The sequence below is a fragment of the Heterodontus francisci genome, chromosome 48 (assembly GCF_036365525.1).
Source record: "Heterodontus francisci isolate sHetFra1 chromosome 48, sHetFra1.hap1, whole genome shotgun sequence".
Lineage (NCBI taxonomy): Eukaryota > Metazoa > Chordata > Chondrichthyes > Heterodontiformes > Heterodontidae > Heterodontus > Heterodontus francisci.
In genome coordinates, this window is record NC_090418.1 from 16,580,145 (window position 1) to 16,603,040 (window position 22,896).

Genomic DNA, 22,896 nt, shown 5'->3' on the forward strand with positions numbered 1-22,896 from the left:
TCTCTTTTACAAAAGCACAGACGACATCGAACAGAACTGTGGAATGTTTCCTGCGCAGGAAGAGGCCAGACGCAATATCAGCAACCACTTACATCTGCACAGCAGCCTTGGAGTAAGAAAATATCTGCAAGACACTTTGCAGCACTATCCGACATCATTTGCGGCGAGCCTCTTCAGAAGGATATATTTGCACAGCTGATCAAAAGCTTGATCCAATCCTTTGCTTTGAAAGAGCGCCTCAAACAAGGACAAAGAGCGAGAAAGGCCGTCGCTTTTAAGGAGGCAATTGCAGAGCTTAGCGAACAGGCAGCTGAAGGCACGGCCACCGACGCTATAATCGGGGCAGCCAAAGAGTTCAAGATGGGAGGAGCGCAGAGATTCTGCTAGCTTTGAACAGCTGAATGAGCTTACGGCGATACGCAGGGGCGAGGCGGCAAAGGAATTTTAAACAGGCATGGGAATTCGAAAAATCAGCGGTCGTCAGAGCGGTTGACAATGTCGTTGCGCCAACACAGGGTTGCTGGGTGAGCTGCACTAGGTGCCAATTAGGACCTGGGCAGCAGAGATTTCCATGAGCTCGCATTTACGGAGGGTGCAAACCGGAAGGATGTCCGCCGGCGTTTTGGAATAGTCAAGTCCACAGGTAACAGAGGCACGGATGAAGACGTCAGCAGCGGATCAGCTGAGGCAGGGACTTAGTCGCGTGACGTTGCAGAGGTGCAAGTAGGTGTCCTTGCTGATGGACCAGACGTGCGGGTGGCGGACCGGCTAAGGCTCAAGTGGGACACCGAGCTTTCCAATCGTGTGTCTCAGCGTCAGATAGCGGTCGGGAATGGGGATAAAGTCAATGCCTCGGCAACGGGGTTTGTGACGGGGAGCTGCACTGCAAATGGCCATACCTTGCTGAGCCCTCCAAATAGCAATGCATTTTCACGAGCAAATTGCAAGCACTGGACATTGTAATTTCCAGTCTGCATTCCGGCTTAATCTTTTCTCAGGCACACCTTCAGCTTCCCCACTAGTTGTTCTAAAGGTGTGGATGCTGTGCAACTCCGACAGTCCAGGCTGCAGCTTCTAATGTCACTGCTTGTGTTTGCCATTTCTCAGCACACTCTAGTTTGGCACACTTGCCAGATGATCAGTTTATAAACGTTGCAAGGCAGTGAAGCAAGAAACGATGACATGCACATTAGCTCGAGGGCAAGAAGACAATCGTTGTGACGCCTGCATTTGATGAAACCCTCTTGAATTTGTTGAAGCGCCCCTGCTGAATGCAGATTGCAAAGAAATGCTGTGCTCACGCCATTGTCCTGTGCAGTGCAGGCACTGAGGACACGGAACAAGCTGCAACGTCGCTCTGCTGCAGACGTGGATCAGGCTGATGTTGCAATTGGACATTGAAGCTCAATCCTCTTGATGAAGACAAGAAAGGCGCAGCAGCAGCATTTCAGCTCCATGTGCCGAACGCTTGTGTGTCCCAAATTTAACAGCAGCTGGGACAACAAGAATGCCGGTTCCACCGAGATTTGAACTCGGATCGCTGGATTCAAAGTCCAGAGTGCTCACCATTACACCATGGAACCAAGTGGCTGTCCTGTGCCAGGGCTACAGTCTTTTCTCCAACTCCCCTGGCATTCTCAGTCCCTGCAAGCATCCCTGACTGCACTTGAATGCAATATGTCGTCTGACGGAAAGCAGTGCATCCTTTCAATGGAAGATTTCACCAGCTGCACCGAGTGCAAGAGTGGATCACGTGGCAGGCAGCTGGCATAAGAGTAGCAGTCAGACGGATGGCAATGGAAAGTGATCTGGGCGGAAAATTTTCCTCCTGAATTGGACCTTGTTGTGAAATTGCAGAAGCTGCCCTTTTTGCAAATGGAATCGCGCGGAGTGAGAAAATAAGGTTCCACCGAGATTTGAACTCGGATCGCTGGATTCAGAGCCCAGAGTGCTCACCATTACACCATGGAACCCAGAGGCAACTTTGCCTTTGCAAGTTGTCAATCAGACATAGCTTTCTCTTTTACAAAAGCACAGACGACATCGAACAGAACTGTGGAATGTTTCCTGCGCAGGAAGAGGCCAGACGCAATATCAGCAACCACTTACATCTGCACAGCAGCCTTGGAGTAAGAAAATATCTGCAAGACACTTTGCAGCACTATCCGACATCATTTGCGGCGAGCCTCTTCAGAAGGATATATTTGCACAGCTGATCAAAAGCTTGATCCAATCCTTTGCTTTGAAAGAGCGCCTCAAACAAGGACAAAGAGCGAGAAAGGCCGTCGCTTTTAAGGAGGCAATTGCAGAGCTTAGCGAACAGGCAGCTGAAGGCACGGCCACCGACGCTATAATCGGGGCAGCCAAAGAGTTCAAGATGGGAGGAGCGCAGAGATTCTGCTAGCTTTGAACAGCTGAATGAGCTTACGGCGATACGCAGGGGCGAGGCGGCAAAGGAATTTTAAACAGGCATGGGAATTCGAAAAATCAGCGGTCGTCAGAGCGGTTGACAATGTCGTTGCGCCAACACAGGGTTGCTGGGTGAGCTGCACTAGGTGCCAATTAGGACCTGGGCAGCAGAGATTTCCATGAGCTCGCATTTACGGAGGGTGCAAACCGGAAGGATGTCCGCCGGCGTTTTGGAATAGTCAAGTCCACAGGTAACAGAGGCACGGATGAAGACGTCAGCAGCGGATCAGCTGAGGCAGGGACTTAGTCGCGTGACGTTGCAGAGGTGCAAGTAGGTGTCCTTGCTGATGGACCAGACGTGCGGGTGGCGGACCGGCTAAGGCTCAAGTGGGACACCGAGCTTTCCAATCGTGTGTCTCAGCGTCAGATAGCGGTCGGGAATGGGGATAAAGTCAATGCCTCGGCAACGGGGTTTGTGACGGGGAGCTGCACTGCAAATGGCCATACCTTGCTGAGCCCTCCAAATAGCAATGCATTTTCACGAGCAAATTGCAAGCACTGGACATTGTAATTTCCAGTCTGCATTCCGGCTTAATCTTTTCTCAGGCACACCTTCAGCTTCCCCACTAGTTGTTCTAAAGGTGTGGATGCTGTGCAACTCCGACAGTCCAGGCTGCAGCTTCTAATGTCACTGCTTGTGTTTGCCATTTCTCAGCACACTCTAGTTTGGCACACTTGCCAGATGATCAGTTTATAAACGTTGCAAGGCAGTGAAGCAAGAAACGATGACATGCACATTAGCTCGAGGGCAAGAAGACAATCGTTGTGACGCCTGCATTTGATGAAACCCTCTTGAATTTGTTGAAGCGCCCCTGCTGAATGCAGATTGCAAAGAAATGCTGTGCTCACGCCATTGTCCTGTGCAGTGCAGGCACTGAGGACACGGAACAAGCTGCAACGTCGCTCTGCTGCAGACGTGGATCAGGCTGATGTTGCAATTGGACATTGAAGCTCAATCCTCTTGATGAAGACAAGAAAGGCGCAGCAGCAGCATTTCAGCTCCATGTGCCGAACGCTTGTGTGTCCCAAATTTAACAGCAGCTGGGACAACAAGAATGCCGGTTCCACCGAGATTTGAACTCGGATCGCTGGATTCAAAGTCCAGAGTGCTCACCATTACACCATGGAACCAAGTGGCTGTCCTGTGCCAGGGCTACAGTCTTTTCTCCAACTCCCCTGGCATTCTCAGTCCCTGCAAGCATCCCTGACTGCACTTGAATGCAATATGTCGTCTGACGGAAAGCAGTGCATCCTTTCAATGGAAGATTTCACCAGCTGCACCGAGTGCAAGAGTGGATCACGTGGCAGGCAGCTGGCATAAGAGTAGCAGTCAGACGGATGGCAATGGAAAGTGATCTGGGCGGAAAATTTTCCTCCTGAATTGGACCTTGTTGTGAAATTGCAGAAGCTGCCCTTTTTGCAAATGGAATCGCGCGGAGTGAGAAAATAAGGTTCCACCGAGATTTGAACTCGGATCGCTGGATTCAGAGCCCAGAGTGCTCACCATTACACCATGGAACCCAGAGGCAACTTTGCCTTTGCAAGTTGTCAATCAGACATAGCTTTCTCTTTTACAAAAGCACAGACGACATCGAACAGAACTGTGGAATGTTTCCTGCGCAGGAAGAGGCCAGACGCAATATCAGCAACCGCTTACATCTGCACAGCAGCCTTGGAGTAAGAAAATATCTGCAAGACACTTTGCAGCACTATCCGACATCATTTGCGGCGAGCCTCTTCAGAAGGAGATATTTGCACAGCTGATCAAAAGCTTGATCCAATCCTTTGCTTTGAAAGAGCGCCTCAAACAAGGACAAAGAGCGAGAAAGGCCGTCGCTTTTAAGGAGGCAATTGCAGAGCTTAGCGAACAGGCAGCTGAAGGCACGGCCACCGACGCTATAATCGGGGCAGCCAAAGAGTTCAAGATGGGAGGAGCGCAGAGATTCTGCTAGCTTTGAACAGCTGAATGAGCTTACGGCGATACGCAGGGGCGAGGCGGCAAAGGAATTTTAAACAGGCATGGGAATTCGAAAAATCAGCGGTCGTCAGAGCGGTTGACAATGTCGTTGCGCCAACACAGGGTTGCTGGGTGAGCTGCACTAGGTGCCAATTAGGACCTGGGCAGCAGAGATTTCCATGAGCTCGCATTTACGGAGGGTGCAAACCGGAAGGATGTCCGCCGGCGTTTTGGAATAGTCAAGTCCACAGGTAACAGAGGCACGGATGAAGACGTCAGCAGCGGATCAGCTGAGGCAGGGACTTAGTCGCGTGACGTTGCAGAGGTGCAAGTAGGTGTCCTTGCTGATGGACCAGACGTGCGGGTGGCGGACCGGCTAAGGCTCAAGTGGGACACCGAGCTTTCCAATCGTGTGTCTCAGCGTCAGATAGCGGTCGGGAATGGGGATAAAGTCAATGCCTCGGCAACGGGGTTTGTGACGGGGAGCTGCACTGCAAATGGCCATACCTTGCTGAGCCCTCCAAATAGCAATGCATTTTCACGAGCAAATTGCAAGCACTGGACATTGTAATTTCCAGTCTGCATTCCGGCTTAATCTTTTCTCAGGCACACCTTCAGCTTCCCCACTAGTTGTTCTAAAGGTGTGGATGCTGTGCAACTCCGACAGTCCAGGCTGCAGCTTCTAATGTCACTGCTTGTGTTTGCCATTTCTCAGCACACTCTAGTTTGGCACACTTGCCAGATGATCAGTTTATAAACGTTGCAAGGCAGTGAAGCAAGAAACGATGACATGCACATTAGCTCGAGGGCAAGAAGACAATCGTTGTGACGCCTGCATTTGATGAAACCCTCTTGAATTTGTTGAAGCGCCCCTGCTGAATGCAGATTGCAAAGAAATGCTGTGCTCACGCCATTGTCCTGTGCAGTGCAGGCACTGAGGACACGGAACAAGCTGCAACGTCGCTCTGCTGCAGACGTGGATCAGGCTGATGTTGCAATTGGACATTGAAGCTCAATCCTCTTGATGAAGACAAGAAAGGCGCAGCAGCAGCATTTCAGCTCCATGTGCCGAACGCTTGTGTGTCCCAAATTTAACAGCAGCTGGGACAACAAGAATGCCGGTTCCACCGAGATTTGAACTCGGATCGCTGGATTCAAAGTCCAGAGTGCTCACCATTACACCATGGAACCAAGTGGCTGTCCTGTGCCAGGGCTACAGTCTTTTCTCCAACTCCCCTGGCATTCTCAGTCCCTGCAAGCATCCCTGACTGCACTTGAATGCAATATGTCGTCTGACGGAAAGCAGTGCATCCTTTCAATGGAAGATTTCACCAGCTGCACCGAGTGCAAGAGTGGATCACGTGGCAGGCAGCTGGCATAAGAGTAGCAGTCAGACGGATGGCAATGGAAAGTGATCTGGGCGGAAAATTTTCCTCCTGAATTGGACCTTGTTGTGAAATTGCAGAAGCTGCCCTTTTTGCAAATGGAATCGCGCGGAGTGAGAAAATAAGGTTCCACCGAGATTTGAACTCGGATCGCTGGATTCAGAGCCCAGAGTGCTCACCATTACACCATGGAACCCAGAGGCAACTTTGCTTTTGCAAGTTGTCAATCAGACATAGCTTTCTCTTTTACAAAAGCACAGACGACATCGAACAGAACTGTGGAATGTTTCCTGCGCAGGAAGAGGCCAGACGCAATATCAGCAACCGCTTACATCTGCACAGCAGCCTTGGAGTAAGAAAATATCTGCAAGACACTTTGCAGCACTATCCGACATCATTTGCGGCGAGCCTCTTCAGAAGGATATATTTGCACAGCTGATCAAAAGCTTGATCCAATCCTTTGCTTTGAAAGAGCGCCTCAAACAAGGACAAAGAGCGAGAAAGGCCGTCGCTTTTAAGGAGGCAATTGCAGAGCTTAGCGAACAGGCAGCTGAAGGCACGGCCACCGACGCTATAATCGGGGCAGCCAAAGAGTTCAAGATGGGAGGAGCGCAGAGATTCTGCTAGCTTTGAACAGCTGAATGAGCTTACGGCGATACGCAGGGGCGAGGCGGCAAAGGAATTTTAAACAGGCATGGGAATTCGAAAAATCAGCGGTCGTCAGAGCGGTTGACAATGTCGTTGCGCCAACACAGGGTTGCTGGGTGAGCTGCACTAGGTGCCAATTAGGACCTGGGCAGCAGAGATTTCCATGAGCTCGCATTTACGGAGGGTGCAAACCGGAAGGATGTCCGCCGGCGTTTTGGAATAGTCAAGTCCACAGGTAACAGAGGCACGGATGAAGACGTCAGCAGCGGATCAGCTGAGGCAGGGACTTAGTCGCGTGACGTTGCAGAGGTGCAAGTAGGTGTCCTTGCTGATGGACCAGACGTGCGGGTGGCGGACCGGCTAAGGCTCAAGTGGGACACCGAGCTTTCCAATCGTGTGTCTCAGCGTCAGATAGCGGTCGGGAATGGGGATAAAGTCAATGCCTCGGCAACGGGGTTTGTGACGGGGAGCTGCACTGCAAATGGCCATACCTTGCTGAGCCCTCCAAATAGCAATGCATTTTCACGAGCAAATTGCAAGCACTGGACATTGTAATTTCCAGTCTGCATTCCGGCTTAATCTTTTCTCAGGCACACCTTCAGCTTCCCCACTAGTTGTTCTAAAGGTGTGGATGCTGTGCAACTCCGACAGTCCAGGCTGCAGCTTCTAATGTCACTGCTTGTGTTTGCCATTTCTCAGCACACTCTAGTTTGGCACACTTGCCAGATGATCAGTTTATAAACGTTGCAAGGCAGTGAAGCAAGAAACGATGACATGCACATTTGCTCGAGGGCAAGAAGACAATCGTTGTGACGCCTGCATTTGATGAAACCCTCTTGAATTTGTTGAAGCGCCCCTGCTGAATGCAGATTGCAAAGAAATGCTGTGCTCACGCCATTGTCCTGTGCAGTGCAGGCACTGAGGACACGGAACAAGCTGCAACGTCGCTCTGCTGCAGACGTGGATCAGGCTGATGTTGCAATTGGACATTGAAGCTCAATCCTCTTGATGAAGACAAGAAAGGCGCAGCAGCAGCATTTCAGCTCCATGTGCCGAACGCTTGTGTGTCCCAAATTTAACAGCAGCTGGGACAACAAGAATGCCGGTTCCACCGAGATTTGAACTCGGATCGCTGGATTCAAAGTCCAGAGTGCTCACCATTACACCATGGAACCAAGTGGCTGTCCTGTGCCAGGGCTACAGTCTTTTCTCCAACGCCCCTGGCATTCTCAGTCCCTGCAAGCATCCCTGACTGCACTTGAATGCAATATGTCGTCTGACGGAAAGCAGTGCATCCTTTCAATGGAAGATTTCACCAGCTGCACCGAGTGCAAGAGTGGATCACGTGGCAGGCAGCTGGCATAAGAGTAGCAGTCAGACGGATGGCAATGGAAAGTGATCTGGGCGGAAAATTTTCCTCCTGAATTGGACCTTGTTGTGAAATTGCAGAAGCTGCCCTTTTTGCAAATGGAATCGCGCGGAGTGAGAAAATAAGGTTCCACCGAGATTTGAACTCGGATCGCTGGATTCAGAGCCCAGAGTGCTCACCATTACACCATGGAACCCAGAGGCAACTTTGCCTTTGCAAGTTGTCAATCAGACATAGCTTTCTCTTTTACAAAAGCACAGACGACATCGAACAGAACTGTGGAATGTTTCCTGCGCAGGAAGAGGCCAGACGCAATATCAGCAACCACTTACATCTGCACAGCAGCCTTGGAGTAAGAAAATATCTGCAAGACACTTTGCAGCACTATCCGACATCATTTGCGGCGAGCCTCTTCAGAAGGATATATTTGCACAGCTGATCAAAAGCTTGATCCAATCCTTTGCTTTGAAAGAGCGCCTCAAACAAGGACAAAGAGCGAGAAAGGCCGTCGCTTTTAAGGAGGCAATTGCAGAGCTTAGCGAACAGGCAGCTGAAGGCACGGCCACCGACGCTATAATCGGGGCAGCCAAAGAGTTCAAGATGGGAGGAGCGCAGAGATTCTGCTAGCTTTGAACAGCTGAATGAGCTTACGGCGATACGCAGGGGCGAGGCGGCAAAGGAATTTTAAACAGGCATGGGAATTCGAAAAATCAGCGGTCGTCAGAGCGGTTGACAATGTCGTTGCGCCAACACAGGGTTGCTGGGTGAGCTGCACTAGGTGCCAATTAGGACCTGGGCAGCAGAGATTTCCATGAGCTCGCATTTACGGAGGGTGCAAACCGGAAGGATGTCCGCCGGCGTTTTGGAATAGTCAAGTCCACAGGTAACAGAGGCACGGATGAAGACGTCAGCAGCGGATCAGCTGAGGCAGGGACTTAGTCGCGTGACGTTGCAGAGGTGCAAGTAGGTGTCCTTGCTGATGGACCAGACGTGCGGGTGGCGGACCGGCTAAGGCTCAAGTGGGACACCGAGCTTTCCAATCGTGTGTCTCAGCGTCAGATAGCGGTCGGGAATGGGGATAAAGTCAATGCCTCGGCAACGGGGTTTGTGACGGGGAGCTGCACTGCAAATGGCCATACCTTGCTGAGCCCTCCAAATAGCAATGCATTTTCACGAGCAAATTGCAAGCACTGGACATTGTAATTTCCAGTCTGCATTCCGGCTTAATCTTTTCTCAGGCACACCTTCAGCTTCCCCACTAGTTGTTCTAAAGGTGTGGATGCTGTGCAACTCCGACAGTCCAGGCTGCAGCTTCTAATGTCACTGCTTGTGTTTGCCATTTCTCAGCACACTCTAGTTTGGCACACTTGCCAGATGATCAGTTTATAAACGTTGCAAGGCAGTGAAGCAAGAAACGATGACATGCACATTAGCTCGAGGGCAAGAAGACAATCGTTGTGACGCCTGCATTTGATGAAACCCTCTTGAATTTGTTGAAGCGCCCCTGCTGAATGCAGATTGCAAAGAAATGCTGTGCTCACGCCATTGTCCTGTGCAGTGCAGGCACTGAGGACACGGAACAAGCTGCAACGTCGCTCTGCTGCAGACGTGGATCAGGCTGATGTTGCAATTGGACATTGAAGCTCAATCCTCTTGATGAAGACAAGAAAGGCGCAGCAGCAGCATTTCAGCTCCATGTGCCGAACGCTTGTGTGTCCCAAATTTAACAGCAGCTGGGACAACAAGAATGCCGGTTCCACCGAGATTTGAACTCGGATCGCTGGATTCAAAGTCCAGAGTGCTCACCATTACACCATGGAACCAAGTGGCTGTCCTGTGCCAGGGCTACAGTCTTTTCTCCAACTCCCCTGGCATTCTCAGTCCCTGCAAGCATCCCTGACTGCACTTGAATGCAATATGTCGTCTGACGGAAAGCAGTGCATCCTTTCAATGGAAGATTTCACCAGCTGCACCGAGTGCAAGAGTGGATCACGTGGCAGGCAGCTGGCATAAGAGTAGCAGTCAGACGGATGGCAATGGAAAGTGATCTGGGCGGAAAATTTTCCTCCTGAATTGGACCTTGTTGTGAAATTGCAGAAGCTGCCCTTTTTGCAAATGGAATCGCGCGGAGTGAGAAAATAAGGTTCCACCGAGATTTGAACTCGGATCGCTGGATTCAGAGCCCAGAGTGCTCACCATTACACCATGGAACCCAGAGGCAACTTTGCCTTTGCAAGTTGTCAATCAGACATAGCTTTCTCTTTTACAAAAGCACAGACGACATCGAACAGAACTGTGGAATGTTTCCTGCGCAGGAAGAGGCCAGACGCAATATCAGCAACCACTTACATCTGCACAGCAGCCTTGGAGTAAGAAAATATCTGCAAGACACTTTGCAGCACTATCCGACATCATTTGCGGCGAGCCTCTTCAGAAGGATATATTTGCACAGCTGATCAAAAGCTTGATCCAATCCTTTGCTTTGAAAGAGCGCCTCAAACAAGGACAAAGAGCGAGAAAGGCCGTCGCTTTTAAGGAGGCAATTGCAGAGCTTAGCGAACAGGCAGCTGAAGGCACGGCCACCGACGCTATAATCGGGGCAGCCAAAGAGTTCAAGATGGGAGGAGCGCAGAGATTCTGCTAGCTTTGAACAGCTGAATGAGCTTACGGCGATACGCAGGGGCGAGGCGGCAAAGGAATTTTAAACAGGCATGGGAATTCGAAAAATCAGCGGTCGTCAGAGCGGTTGACAATGTCGTTGCGCCAACACAGGGTTGCTGGGTGAGCTGCACTAGGTGCCAATTAGGACCTGGGCAGCAGAGATTTCCATGAGCTCGCATTTACGGAGGGTGCAAACCGGAAGGATGTCCGCCGGCGTTTTGGAATAGTCAAGTCCACAGGTAACAGAGGCACGGATGAAGACGTCAGCAGCGGATCAGCTGAGGCAGGGACTTAGTCGCGTGACGTTGCAGAGGTGCAAGTAGGTGTCCTTGCTGATGGACCAGACGTGCGGGTGGCGGACCGGCTAAGGCTCAAGTGGGACACCGAGCTTTCCAATCGTGTGTCTCAGCGTCAGATAGCGGTCGGGAATGGGGATAAAGTCAATGCCTCGGCAACGGGGTTTGTGACGGGGAGCTGCACTGCAAATGGCCATACCTTGCTGAGCCCTCCAAATAGCAATGCATTTTCACGAGCAAATTGCAAGCACTGGACATTGTAATTTCCAGTCTGCATTCCGGCTTAATCTTTTCTCAGGCACACCTTCAGCTTCCCCACTAGTTGTTCTAAAGGTGTGGATGCTGTGCAACTCCGACAGTCCAGGCTGCAGCTTCTAATGTCACTGCTTGTGTTTGCCATTTCTCAGCACACTCTAGTTTGGCACACTTGCCAGATGATCAGTTTATAAACGTTGCAAGGCAGTGAAGCAAGAAACGATGACATGCACATTAGCTCGAGGGCAAGAAGACAATCGTTGTGACGCCTGCATTTGATGAAACCCTCTTGAATTTGTTGAAGCGCCCCTGCTGAATGCAGATTGCAAAGAAATGCTGTGCTCACGCCATTGTCCTGTGCAGTGCAGGCACTGAGGACACGGAACAAGCTGCAACGTCGCTCTGCTGCAGACGTGGATCAGGCTGATGTTGCAATTGGACATTGAAGCTCAATCCTCTTGATGAAGACAAGAAAGGCGCAGCAGCAGCATTTCAGCTCCATGTGCCGAACGCTTGTGTGTCCCAAATTTAACAGCAGCTGGGACAACAAGAATGCCGGTTCCACCGAGATTTGAACTCGGATCGCTGGATTCAAAGTCCAGAGTGCTCACCATTACACCATGGAACCAAGTGGCTGTCCTGTGCCAGGGCTACAGTCTTTTCTCCAACTCCCCTGGCATTCTCAGTCCCTGCAAGCATCCCTGACTGCACTTGAATGCAATATGTCGTCTGACGGAAAGCAGTGCATCCTTTCAATGGAAGATTTCACCAGCTGCACCGAGTGCAAGAGTGGATCACGTGGCAGGCAGCTGGCATAAGAGTAGCAGTCAGACGGATGGCAATGGAAAGTGATCTGGGCGGAAAATTTTCCTCCTGAATTGGACCTTGTTGTGAAATTGCAGAAGCTGCCCTTTTTGCAAATGGAATCGCGCGGAGTGAGAAAATAAGGTTCCACCGAGATTTGAACTCGGATCGCTGGATTCAGAGCCCAGAGTGCTCACCATTACACCATGGAACCCAGAGGCAACTTTGCCTTTGCAAGTTGTCAATCAGACATAGCTTTCTCTTTTACAAAAGCACAGACGACATCGAACAGAACTGTGGAATGTTTCCTGCGCAGGAAGAGGCCAGACGCAATATCAGCAACCGCTTACATCTGCACAGCAGCCTTGGAGTAAGAAAATATCTGCAAGACACTTTGCAGCACTATCCGACATCATTTGCGGCGAGCCTCTTCAGAAGGAGATATTTGCACAGCTGATCAAAAGCTTGATCCAATCCTTTGCTTTGAAAGAGCGCCTCAAACAAGGACAAAGAGCGAGAAAGGCCGTCGCTTTTAAGGAGGCAATTGCAGAGCTTAGCGAACAGGCAGCTGAAGGCACGGCCACCGACGCTATAATCGGGGCAGCCAAAGAGTTCAAGATGGGAGGAGCGCAGAGATTCTGCTAGCTTTGAACAGCTGAATGAGCTTACGGCGATACGCAGGGGCGAGGCGGCAAAGGAATTTTAAACAGGCATGGGAATTCGAAAAATCAGCGGTCGTCAGAGCGGTTGACAATGTCGTTGCGCCAACACAGGGTTGCTGGGTGAGCTGCACTAGGTGCCAATTAGGACCTGGGCAGCAGAGATTTCCATGAGCTCGCATTTACGGAGGGTGCAAACCGGAAGGATGTCCGCCGGCGTTTTGGAATAGTCAAGTCCACAGGTAACAGAGGCACGGATGAAGACGTCAGCAGCGGATCAGCTGAGGCAGGGACTTAGTCGCGTGACGTTGCAGAGGTGCAAGTAGGTGTCCTTGCTGATGGACCAGACGTGCGGGTGGCGGACCGGCTAAGGCTCAAGTGGGACACCGAGCTTTCCAATCGTGTGTCTCAGCGTCAGATAGCGGTCGGGAATGGGGATAAAGTCAATGCCTCGGCAACGGGGTTTGTGACGGGGAGCTGCACTGCAAATGGCCATACCTTGCTGAGCCCTCCAAATAGCAATGCATTTTCACGAGCAAATTGCAAGCACTGGACATTGTAATTTCCAGTCTGCATTCCGGCTTAATCTTTTCTCAGGCACACCTTCAGCTTCCCCACTAGTTGTTCTAAAGGTGTGGATGCTGTGCAACTCCGACAGTCCAGGCTGCAGCTTCTAATGTCACTGCTTGTGTTTGCCATTTCTCAGCACACTCTAGTTTGGCACACTTGCCAGATGATCAGTTTATAAACGTTGCAAGGCAGTGAAGCAAGAAACGATGACATGCACATTAGCTCGAGGGCAAGAAGACAATCGTTGTGACGCCTGCATTTGATGAAACCCTCTTGAATTTGTTGAAGCGCCCCTGCTGAATGCAGATTGCAAAGAAATGCTGTGCTCACGCCATTGTCCTGTGCAGTGCAGGCACTGAGGACACGGAACAAGCTGCAACGTCGCTCTGCTGCAGACGTGGATCAGGCTGATGTTGCAATTGGACATTGAAGCTCAATCCTCTTGATGAAGACAAGAAAGGCGCAGCAGCAGCATTTCAGCTCCATGTGCCGAACGCTTGTGTGTCCCAAATTTAACAGCAGCTGGGACAACAAGAATGCCGGTTCCACCGAGATTTGAACTCGGATCGCTGGATTCAAAGTCCAGAGTGCTCACCATTACACCATGGAACCAAGTGGCTGTCCTGTGCCAGGGCTACAGTCTTTTCTCCAACTCCCCTGGCATTCTCAGTCCCTGCAAGCATCCCTGACTGCACTTGAATGCAATATGTCGTCTGACGGAAAGCAGTGCATCCTTTCAATGGAAGATTTCACCAGCTGCACCGAGTGCAAGAGTGGATCACGTGGCAGGCAGCTGGCATAAGAGTAGCAGTCAGACGGATGGCAATGGAAAGTGATCTGGGCGGAAAATTTTCCTCCTGAATTGGACCTTGTTGTGAAATTGCAGAAGCTGCCCTTTTTGCAAATGGAATCGCGCGGAGTGAGAAAATAAGGTTCCACCGAGATTTGAACTCGGATCGCTGGATTCAGAGCCCAGAGTGCTCACCATTACACCATGGAACCCAGAGGCAACTTTGCTTTTGCAAGTTGTCAATCAGACATAGCTTTCTCTTTTACAAAAGCACAGACGACATCGAACAGAACTGTGGAATGTTTCCTGCGCAGGAAGAGGCCAGACGCAATATCAGCAACCGCTTACATCTGCACAGCAGCCTTGGAGTAAGAAAATATCTGCAAGACACTTTGCAGCACTATCCGACATCATTTGCGGCGAGCCTCTTCAGAAGGATATATTTGCACAGCTGATCAAAAGCTTGATCCAATCCTTTGCTTTGAAAGAGCGCCTCAAACAAGGACAAAGAGCGAGAAAGGCCGTCGCTTTTAAGGAGGCAATTGCAGAGCTTAGCGAACAGGCAGCTGAAGGCACGGCCACCGACGCTATAATCGGGGCAGCCAAAGAGTTCAAGATGGGAGGAGCGCAGAGATTCTGCTAGCTTTGAACAGCTGAATGAGCTTACGGCGATACGCAGGGGCGAGGCGGCAAAGGAATTTTAAACAGGCATGGGAATTCGAAAAATCAGCGGTCGTCAGAGCGGTTGACAATGTCGTTGCGCCAACACAGGGTTGCTGGGTGAGCTGCACTAGGTGCCAATTAGGACCTGGGCAGCAGAGATTTCCATGAGCTCGCATTTACGGAGGGTGCAAACCGGAAGGATGTCCGCCGGCGTTTTGGAATAGTCAAGTCCACAGGTAACAGAGGCACGGATGAAGACGTCAGCAGCGGATCAGCTGAGGCAGGGACTTAGTCGCGTGACGTTGCAGAGGTGCAAGTAGGTGTCCTTGCTGATGGACCAGACGTGCGGGTGGCGGACCGGCTAAGGCTCAAGTGGGACACCGAGCTTTCCAATCGTGTGTCTCAGCGTCAGATAGCGGTCGGGAATGGGGATAAAGTCAATGCCTCGGCAACGGGGTTTGTGACGGGGAGCTGCACTGCAAATGGCCATACCTTGCTGAGCCCTCCAAATAGCAATGCATTTTCACGAGCAAATTGCAAGCACTGGACATTGTAATTTCCAGTCTGCATTCCGGCTTAATCTTTTCTCAGGCACACCTTCAGCTTCCCCACTAGTTGTTCTAAAGGTGTGGATGCTGTGCAACTCCGACAGTCCAGGCTGCAGCTTCTAATGTCACTGCTTGTGTTTGCCATTTCTCAGCACACTCTAGTTTGGCACACTTGCCAGATGATCAGTTTATAAACGTTGCAAGGCAGTGAAGCAAGAAACGATGACATGCACATTTGCTCGAGGGCAAGAAGACAATCGTTGTGACGCCTGCATTTGATGAAACCCTCTTGAATTTGTTGAAGCGCCCCTGCTGAATGCAGATTGCAAAGAAATGCTGTGCTCACGCCATTGTCCTGTGCAGTGCAGGCACTGAGGACACGGAACAAGCTGCAACGTCGCTCTGCTGCAGACGTGGATCAGGCTGATGTTGCAATTGGACATTGAAGCTCAATCCTCTTGATGAAGACAAGAAAGGCGCAGCAGCAGCATTTCAGCTCCATGTGCCGAACGCTTGTGTGTCCCAAATTTAACAGCAGCTGGGACAACAAGAATGCCGGTTCCACCGAGATTTGAACTCGGATCGCTGGATTCAAAGTCCAGAGTGCTCACCATTACACCATGGAACCAAGTGGCTGTCCTGTGCCAGGGCTACAGTCTTTTCTCCAACGCCCCTGGCATTCTCAGTCCCTGCAAGCATCCCTGACTGCACTTGAATGCAATATGTCGTCTGACGGAAAGCAGTGCATCCTTTCAATGGAAGATTTCACCAGCTGCACCGAGTGCAAGAGTGGATCACGTGGCAGGCAGCTGGCATAAGAGTAGCAGTCAGACGGATGGCAATGGAAAGTGATCTGGGCGGAAAATTTTCCTCCTGAATTGGACCTTGTTGTGAAATTGCAGAAGCTGCCCTTTTTGCAAATGGAATCGCGCGGAGTGAGAAAATAAGGTTCCACCGAGATTTGAACTCGGATCGCTGGATTCAGAGCCCAGAGTGCTCACCATTACACCATGGAACCCAGAGGCAACTTTGCCTTTGCAAGTTGTCAATCAGACATAGCTTTCTCTTTTACAAAAGCACAGACGACATCGAACAGAACTGTGGAATGTTTCCTGCGCAGGAAGAGGCCAGACGCAATATCAGCAACCACTTACATCTGCACAGCAGCCTTGGAGTAAGAAAATATCTGCAAGACACTTTGCAGCACTATCCGACATCATTTGCGGCGAGCCTCTTCAGAAGGATATATTTGCACAGCTGATCAAAAGCTTGATCCAATCCTTTGCTTTGAAAGAGCGCCTCAAACAAGGACAAAGAGCGAGAAAGGCCGTCGCTTTTAAGGAGGCAATTGCAGAGCTTAGCGAACAGGCAGCTGAAGGCACGGCCACCGACGCTATAATCGGGGCAGCCAAAGAGTTCAAGATGGGAGGAGCGCAGAGATTCTGCTAGCTTTGAACAGCTGAATGAGCTTACGGCGATACGCAGGGGCGAGGCGGCAAAGGAATTTTAAACAGGCATGGGAATTCGAAAAATCAGCGGTCGTCAGAGCGGTTGACAATGTCGTTGCGCCAACACAGGGTTGCTGGGTGAGCTGCACTAGGTGCCAATTAGGACCTGGGCAGCAGAGATTTCCATGAGCTCGCATTTACGGAGGGTGCAAACCGGAAGGATGTCCGCCGGCGTTTTGGAATAGTCAAGTCCACAGGTAACAGAGGCACGGATGAAGACGTCAGCAGCGGATCAGCTGAGGCAGGGACTTAGTCGCGTGACGTTGCAGAGGTGCAAGTAGGTGTCCTTGCTGATGGACCAGACGTGCGGGTGGCGGACCGGCTAAGGCTCAAGTGGGACACCGAGCTTTCCAATCGTGTGTCTCAGCGTCAGATAGCGGTCGGGAATGGGGATAAAGTCAATGCCTCGGCAACGGGGTTTGTGACGGGGAGCTGCACTGCAAATGGCCATACCTTGCTGAGCCCTCCAAATAGCAATGCATTTTCACGAGCAAATTGCAAGCACTGGACATTGTAATTTCCAGTCTGCATTCCGGCTTAATCTTTTCTCAGGCACACCTTCAGCTTCCCCACTAGTTGTTCTAAAGGTGTGGATGCTGTGCAACTCCGACAGTCCAGGCTGCAGCTTCTAATGTCACTGCTTGTGTTTGCCATTTCTCAGCACACTCTAGTTTGGCACACTTGCCAGATGATCAGTTTATAAACGTTGCAAGGCAGTGAAGCAAGAAACGATGACATGCACATTTGCTCGAGGGCAAGAAGACAATCGTTGTGACGCCTGCATTTGATGAAACCCTCTTGAATTTGTTGAAGCGCCCCTGCTGAATGCAGATTGCAAAGAAATGCTGTGCTCACGCCATTGTCCTGTGCAGTGCAGGCACTGAGGACACGGAACAAGCTGCAACGTCGCTCTGCTGCAGACGTGGATCAGGCTGATGTTGCAATTGGACATTGAAGCTCAATCCTCTTGATGAAGACAAGAAAGGCGCAGCAGCAGCATTTCAGCTCCATGTGCCGAACGCTTGTGTGTCCCAAATTTAACAGCAGCTGGGACAACAAGAATGCCGGTTCCACCGAGATTTGAACTCGGATCGCTGGATTCAAAGTCCAGAGTGCTCACCATTACACCATGGAACCAAGTGGCTGTCCTGTGCCAGGGCTACAGTCTTTTCTCCAACTCCCCTGGCATTCTCAGTCCCTGCAAGCATCCCTGACTGCACTTGAATGCAATATGTCGTCTGACGGAAAGCAGTGCATCCTTTCAATGGAAGATTTCACCAGCTGCACCGAGTGCAAGAGTGGATCACGTGGCAGGCAGCTGGCATAAGAGTAGCAGTCAGACGGATGGCAATGGAAAGTGATCTGGGCGGAAAATTTTCCTCCTGAATTGGACCTTGTTGTGAAATTGCAAAAGCTGCCCTTTTTGCAAATGGAATCGCGCGGAGTGAGAAAATAAGGTTCCACCGAGATTTGAACTCGGATCGCTGGATTCAGAGCCCAGAGTGCTCACCATTACACCATGGAACCCAGAGGCAACTTTGCCTTTGCAAGCTGTCAATCAGACATAGCTTTCTCTTTTACAAAAGCACAGACGACATCGAACAGAACTGTGGAATGTTTCCTGCGCAGGAAGAGGCCAGACGCAATATCAGCAACCACTTACATCTGCACAGCAGCCTTGGAGTAAGAAAATATCTGCAAGACACTTTGCAGCACTATCCGACATCATTTGCGGCGAGCCTCTTCAGAAGGATATATTTGCACAGCTGATCAAAAGCTTGATCCAATCCTTTGCTTTGAAAGAGCGCCTCAAACAAGGACAAAGAGCGAGAAAGGCCGTCGCTTTTAAGGAGGCAATTGCAGAGCTTAGCGAACAGGCAGCTGAAGGCACGGCCACCGACGCTATAATCGGGGCAGCCAAAGAGTTCAAGATGGGAGGAGCGCAGAGATTCTGCTAGCTTTGAACAGCTGAATGAGCTTACGGCGATACGCAGGGGCGAGGCGGCAAAGGAATTTTAAACAGGCATGGGAATTCGAAAAATCAGCGGTCGTCAGAGCGGTTGACAATGTCGTTGCGCCAACACAGGGTTGCTGGGTGAGCTGCACTAGGTGCCAATTAGGACCTGGGCAGCAGAGATTTCCATGAGCTCGCATTTACGGAGGGTGCAAACCGGAAGGATGTCCGCCGGCGTTTTGGAATAGTCAAGTCCACAGGTAACAGAGGCACGGATGAAGACGTCAGCAGCGGATCAGCTGAGGCAGGGACTTAGTCGCGTGACGTTGCAGAGGTGCAAGTAGGTGTCCTTGCTGATGGACCAGACGTGCGGGTGGCGGACCGGCTAAGGCTCAAGTGGGACACCGAGCTTTCCAATCGTGTGTCTCAGCGTCAGATAGCGGTCGGGAATGGGGATAAAGTCAATGCCTCGGCAACGGGGTTTGTGACGGGGAGCTGCACTGCAAATGGCCATACCTTGCTGAGCCCTCCAAATAGCAATGCATTTTCACGAGCAAATTGCAAGCACTGGACATTGTAATTTCCAGTCTGCATTCCGGCTTAATCTTTTCTCAGGCACACCTTCAGCTTCCCCACTAGTTGTTCTAAAGGTGTGGATGCTGTGCAACTCCGACAGTCCAGGCTGCAGCTTCTAATGTCACTGCTTGTGTTTGCCATTTCTCAGCACACTCTAGTTTGGCACACTTGCCAGATGATCAGTTTATAAACGTTGCAAGGCAGTGAAGCAAGAAACGATGACATGCACATTTGCTCGAGGGCAAGAAGACAATCGTTGTGACGCCTGCATTTGATGAAACCCTCTTGAATTTGTTGAAGCGCCCCTGCTGAATGCAGATTGCAAAGAAATGCTGTGCTCACGCCATTGTCCTGTGCAGTGCAGGCACTGAGGACACGGAACAAGCTGCAACGTCGCTCTGCTGCAGACGTGGATCAGGCTGATGTTGCAATTGGACATTGAAGCTCAATCCTCTTGATGAAGACAAGAAAGGCGCAGCAGCAGCATTTCAGCTCCATGTGCCGAACGCTTGTGTGTCCCAAATTTAACAGCAGCTGGGACAACAAGAATGCCGGTTCCACCGAGATTTGAACTCGGATCGCTGGATTCAAAGTCCAGAGTGCTCACCATTACACCATGGAACCAAGTGGCTGTCCTGTGCCAGGGCTACAGTCTTTTCTCCAACGCCCCTGGCATTCTCAGTCCCTGCAAGCATCCCTGACTGCACTTGAATGCAATATGTCGTCTGACGGAAAGCAGTGCATCCTTTCAATGGAAGATTTCACCAGCTGCACCGAGTGCAAGAGTGGATCACGTGGCAGGCAGCTGGCATAAGAGTAGCAGTCAGACGGATGGCAATGGAAAGTGATCTGGGCGGAAAATTTTCCTCCTGAATTGGACCTTGTTGTGAAATTGCAGAAGCTGCCCTTTTTGCAAATGGAATCGCGCGGAGTGAGAAAATAAGGTTCCACCGAGATTTGAACTCGGATCGCTGGATTCAGAGCCCAGAGTGCTCACCATTACACCATGGAACCCAGAGGCAACTTTGCCTTTGCAAGTTGTCAATCAGACATAGCTTTCTCTTTTACAAAAGCACAGACGACATCGAACAGAACTGTGGAATGTTTCCTGCGCAGGAAGAGGCCAGACGCAATATCAGCAACCACTTACATCTGCACAGCAGCCTTGGAGTAAGAAAATATCTGCAAGACACTTTGCAGCACTATCCGACATCATTTGCGGCGAGCCTCTTCAGAAGGATATATTTGCACAGCTGATCAAAAGCTTGATCCAATCCTTTGCTTTGAAAGAGCGCCTCAAACAAGGACAAAGAGCGAGAAAGGCCGTCGCTTTTAAGGAGGCAATTGCAGAGCTTAGCGAACAGGCAGCTGAAGGCACGGCCACCGACGCTATAATCGGGGCAGCCAAAGAGTTCAAGATGGGAGGAGCGCAGAGATTCTGCTAGCTTTGAACAGCTGAATGAGCTTACGGCGATACGCAGGGGCGAGGCGGCAAAGGAATTTTAAACAGGCATGGGAATTCGAAAAATCAGCGGTCGTCAGAGCGGTTGACAATGTCGTTGCGCCAACACAGGGTTGCTGGGTGAGCTGCACTAGGTGCCAATTAGGACCTGGGCAGCAGAGATTTCCATGAGCTCGCATTTACGGAGGGTGCAAACCGGAAGGATGTCCGCCGGCGTTTTGGAATAGTCAAGTCCACAGGTAACAGAGGCACGGATGAAGACGTCAGCAGCGGATCAGCTGAGGCAGGGACTTAGTCGCGTGACGTTGCAGAGGTGCAAGTAGGTGTCCTTGCTGATGGACCAGACGTGCGGGTGGCGGACCGGCTAAGGCTCAAGTGGGACACCGAGCTTTCCAATCGTGTGTCTCAGCGTCAGATAGCGGTCGGGAATGGGGATAAAGTCAATGCCTCGGCAACGGGGTTTGTGACGGGGAGCTGCACTGCAAATGGCCATACCTTGCTGAGCCCTCCAAATAGCAATGCATTTTCACGAGCAAATTGCAAGCACTGGACATTGTAATTTCCAGTCTGCATTCCGGCTTAATCTTTTCTCAGGCACACCTTCAGCTTCCCCACTAGTTGTTCTAAAGGTGTGGATGCTGTGCAACTCCGACAGTCCAGGCTGCAGCTTCTAATGTCACTGCTTGTGTTTGCCATTTCTCAGCACACTCTAGTTTGGCACACTTGCCAGATGATCAGTTTATAAACGTTGCAAGGCAGTGAAGCAAGAAACGATGACATGCACATTTGCTCGAGGGCAAGAAGACAATCGTTGTGACGCCTGCATTTGATGAAACCCTCTTGAATTTGTTGAAGCGCCCCTGCTGAATGCAGATTGCAAAGAAATGCTGTGCTCACGCCATTGTCCTGTGCAGTGCAGGCACTGAGGACACGGAACAAGCTGCAACGTCGCTCTGCTGCAGACGTGGATCAGGCTGATGTTGCAATTGGACATTGAAGCTCAATCCTCTTGATGAAGACAAGAAAGGCGCAGCAGCAGCATTTCAGCTCCATGTGCCGAACGCTTGTGTGTCCCAAATTTAACAGCAGCTGGGACAACAAGAATGCCGGTTCCACCGAGATTTGAACTCGGATCGCTGGATTCAAAGTCCAGAGTGCTCACCATTACACCATGGAACCAAGTGGCTGTCCTGTGCCAGGGCTACAGTCTTTTCTCCAACGCCCCTGGCATTCTCAGTCCCTGCAAGCATCCCTGACTGCACTTGAATGCAATATGTCGTCTGACGGAAAGCAGTGCATCCTTTCAATGGAAGATTTCACCAGCTGCACCGAGTGCAAGAGTGGATCACGTGGCAGGCAGCTGGCATAAGAGTAGCAGTCAGACGGATGGCAATGGAAAGTGATCTGGGCGGAAAATTTTCCTCCTGAATTGGACCTTGTTGTGAAATTGCAGAAGCTGCCCTTTTTGCAAATGGAATCGCGCGGAGTGAGAAAATAAGGTTCCACCGAGATTTGAACTCGGATCGCTGGATTCAGAGCCCAGAGTGCTCACCATTACACCATGGAACCCAGAGGCAACTTTGCCTTTGCAAGTTGTCAATCAGACATAGCTTTCTCTTTTACAAAAGCACAGACGACATCGAACAGAACTGTGGAATGTTTCCTGCGCAGGAAGAGGCCAGACGCAATATCAGCAACCACTTACATCTGCACAGCAGCCTTGGAGTAAGAAAATATCTGCAAGACACTTTGCAGCACTATCCGACATCATTTGCGGCGAGCCTCTTCAGAAGGATATATTTGCACAGCTGATCAAAAGCTTGATCCAATCCTTTGCTTTGAAAGAGCGCCTCAAACAAGGACAAAGAGCGAGAAAGGCCGTCGCTTTTAAGGAGGCAATTGCAGAGCTTAGCGAACAGGCAGCTGAAGGCACGGCCACCGACGCTATAATCGGGGCAGCCAAAGAGTTCAAGATGGGAGGAGCGCAGAGATTCTGCTAGCTTTGAACAGCTGAATGAGCTTACGGCGATACGCAGGGGCGAGGCGGCAAAGGAATTTTAAACAGGCATGGGAATTCGAAAAATCAGCGGTCGTCAGAGCGGTTGACAATGTCGTTGCGCCAACACAGGGTTGCTGGGTGAGCTGCACTAGGTGCCAATTAGGACCTGGGCAGCAGAGATTTCCATGAGCTCGCATTTACGGAGGGTGCAAACCGGAAGGATGTCCGCCGGCGTTTTGGAATAGTCAAGTCCACAGGTAACAGAGGCACGGATGAAGACGTCAGCAGCGGATCAGCTGAGGCAGGGACTTAGTCGCGTGACG

At 50.8% G+C, this 22,896-nt stretch overlaps 22 non-coding genes across 22 annotated transcripts; all 22 read right to left on the reverse strand.

Annotated features, from left to right (window-relative positions):
- Positions 1 to 1,511: 1,511 nt before the first annotated feature.
- On the reverse strand, positions 1,512 to 1,583 carry trnaq-uug (transfer RNA glutamine (anticodon UUG)). Its single transcript has one exon. It is a non-coding gene; the product is annotated as a tRNA-Gln (tRNA).
- Positions 1,584 to 1,901: 318 nt separating this feature from the next.
- Positions 1,902 to 1,973, reverse strand: trnaq-cug (transfer RNA glutamine (anticodon CUG)). Its single transcript has one exon. It is a non-coding gene; the product is annotated as a tRNA-Gln (tRNA).
- A 1,555-nt stretch (positions 1,974 to 3,528) lies between these two features.
- On the reverse strand, positions 3,529 to 3,600 carry trnaq-uug (transfer RNA glutamine (anticodon UUG)). Its single transcript has one exon. It is a non-coding gene; the product is annotated as a tRNA-Gln (tRNA).
- Positions 3,601 to 3,918: 318 nt separating this feature from the next.
- Positions 3,919 to 3,990, reverse strand: trnaq-cug (transfer RNA glutamine (anticodon CUG)). Its single transcript has one exon. It is a non-coding gene; the product is annotated as a tRNA-Gln (tRNA).
- Positions 3,991 to 5,545: 1,555 nt separating this feature from the next.
- On the reverse strand, positions 5,546 to 5,617 carry trnaq-uug (transfer RNA glutamine (anticodon UUG)). The gene has a single exon. It is a non-coding gene; the product is annotated as a tRNA-Gln (tRNA).
- Positions 5,618 to 5,935: 318 nt separating this feature from the next.
- Positions 5,936 to 6,007, reverse strand: trnaq-cug (transfer RNA glutamine (anticodon CUG)). Its single transcript has one exon. It is a non-coding gene; the product is annotated as a tRNA-Gln (tRNA).
- Positions 6,008 to 7,562: 1,555 nt separating this feature from the next.
- On the reverse strand, positions 7,563 to 7,634 carry trnaq-uug (transfer RNA glutamine (anticodon UUG)). The gene has a single exon. It is a non-coding gene; the product is annotated as a tRNA-Gln (tRNA).
- A 318-nt stretch (positions 7,635 to 7,952) lies between these two features.
- trnaq-cug (transfer RNA glutamine (anticodon CUG)) lies at positions 7,953 to 8,024 on the reverse strand. Its single transcript has one exon. It is a non-coding gene; the product is annotated as a tRNA-Gln (tRNA).
- Positions 8,025 to 9,579: 1,555 nt separating this feature from the next.
- trnaq-uug (transfer RNA glutamine (anticodon UUG)) lies at positions 9,580 to 9,651 on the reverse strand. The gene has a single exon. It is a non-coding gene; the product is annotated as a tRNA-Gln (tRNA).
- Positions 9,652 to 9,969: 318 nt separating this feature from the next.
- Positions 9,970 to 10,041, reverse strand: trnaq-cug (transfer RNA glutamine (anticodon CUG)). The gene has a single exon. It is a non-coding gene; the product is annotated as a tRNA-Gln (tRNA).
- A 1,555-nt stretch (positions 10,042 to 11,596) lies between these two features.
- Positions 11,597 to 11,668, reverse strand: trnaq-uug (transfer RNA glutamine (anticodon UUG)). The gene has a single exon. It is a non-coding gene; the product is annotated as a tRNA-Gln (tRNA).
- A 318-nt stretch (positions 11,669 to 11,986) lies between these two features.
- Positions 11,987 to 12,058, reverse strand: trnaq-cug (transfer RNA glutamine (anticodon CUG)). Its single transcript has one exon. It is a non-coding gene; the product is annotated as a tRNA-Gln (tRNA).
- Positions 12,059 to 13,613: 1,555 nt separating this feature from the next.
- Positions 13,614 to 13,685, reverse strand: trnaq-uug (transfer RNA glutamine (anticodon UUG)). The gene has a single exon. It is a non-coding gene; the product is annotated as a tRNA-Gln (tRNA).
- Positions 13,686 to 14,003: 318 nt separating this feature from the next.
- Positions 14,004 to 14,075, reverse strand: trnaq-cug (transfer RNA glutamine (anticodon CUG)). Its single transcript has one exon. It is a non-coding gene; the product is annotated as a tRNA-Gln (tRNA).
- Positions 14,076 to 15,630: 1,555 nt separating this feature from the next.
- On the reverse strand, positions 15,631 to 15,702 carry trnaq-uug (transfer RNA glutamine (anticodon UUG)). Its single transcript has one exon. It is a non-coding gene; the product is annotated as a tRNA-Gln (tRNA).
- A 318-nt stretch (positions 15,703 to 16,020) lies between these two features.
- Positions 16,021 to 16,092, reverse strand: trnaq-cug (transfer RNA glutamine (anticodon CUG)). Its single transcript has one exon. It is a non-coding gene; the product is annotated as a tRNA-Gln (tRNA).
- A 1,555-nt stretch (positions 16,093 to 17,647) lies between these two features.
- On the reverse strand, positions 17,648 to 17,719 carry trnaq-uug (transfer RNA glutamine (anticodon UUG)). Its single transcript has one exon. It is a non-coding gene; the product is annotated as a tRNA-Gln (tRNA).
- A 318-nt stretch (positions 17,720 to 18,037) lies between these two features.
- trnaq-cug (transfer RNA glutamine (anticodon CUG)) lies at positions 18,038 to 18,109 on the reverse strand. Its single transcript has one exon. It is a non-coding gene; the product is annotated as a tRNA-Gln (tRNA).
- Positions 18,110 to 19,664: 1,555 nt separating this feature from the next.
- Positions 19,665 to 19,736, reverse strand: trnaq-uug (transfer RNA glutamine (anticodon UUG)). Its single transcript has one exon. It is a non-coding gene; the product is annotated as a tRNA-Gln (tRNA).
- A 318-nt stretch (positions 19,737 to 20,054) lies between these two features.
- trnaq-cug (transfer RNA glutamine (anticodon CUG)) lies at positions 20,055 to 20,126 on the reverse strand. The gene has a single exon. It is a non-coding gene; the product is annotated as a tRNA-Gln (tRNA).
- Positions 20,127 to 21,681: 1,555 nt separating this feature from the next.
- trnaq-uug (transfer RNA glutamine (anticodon UUG)) lies at positions 21,682 to 21,753 on the reverse strand. The gene has a single exon. It is a non-coding gene; the product is annotated as a tRNA-Gln (tRNA).
- Positions 21,754 to 22,071: 318 nt separating this feature from the next.
- trnaq-cug (transfer RNA glutamine (anticodon CUG)) lies at positions 22,072 to 22,143 on the reverse strand. Its single transcript has one exon. It is a non-coding gene; the product is annotated as a tRNA-Gln (tRNA).
- Positions 22,144 to 22,896: the final 753 nt, after the last annotated feature.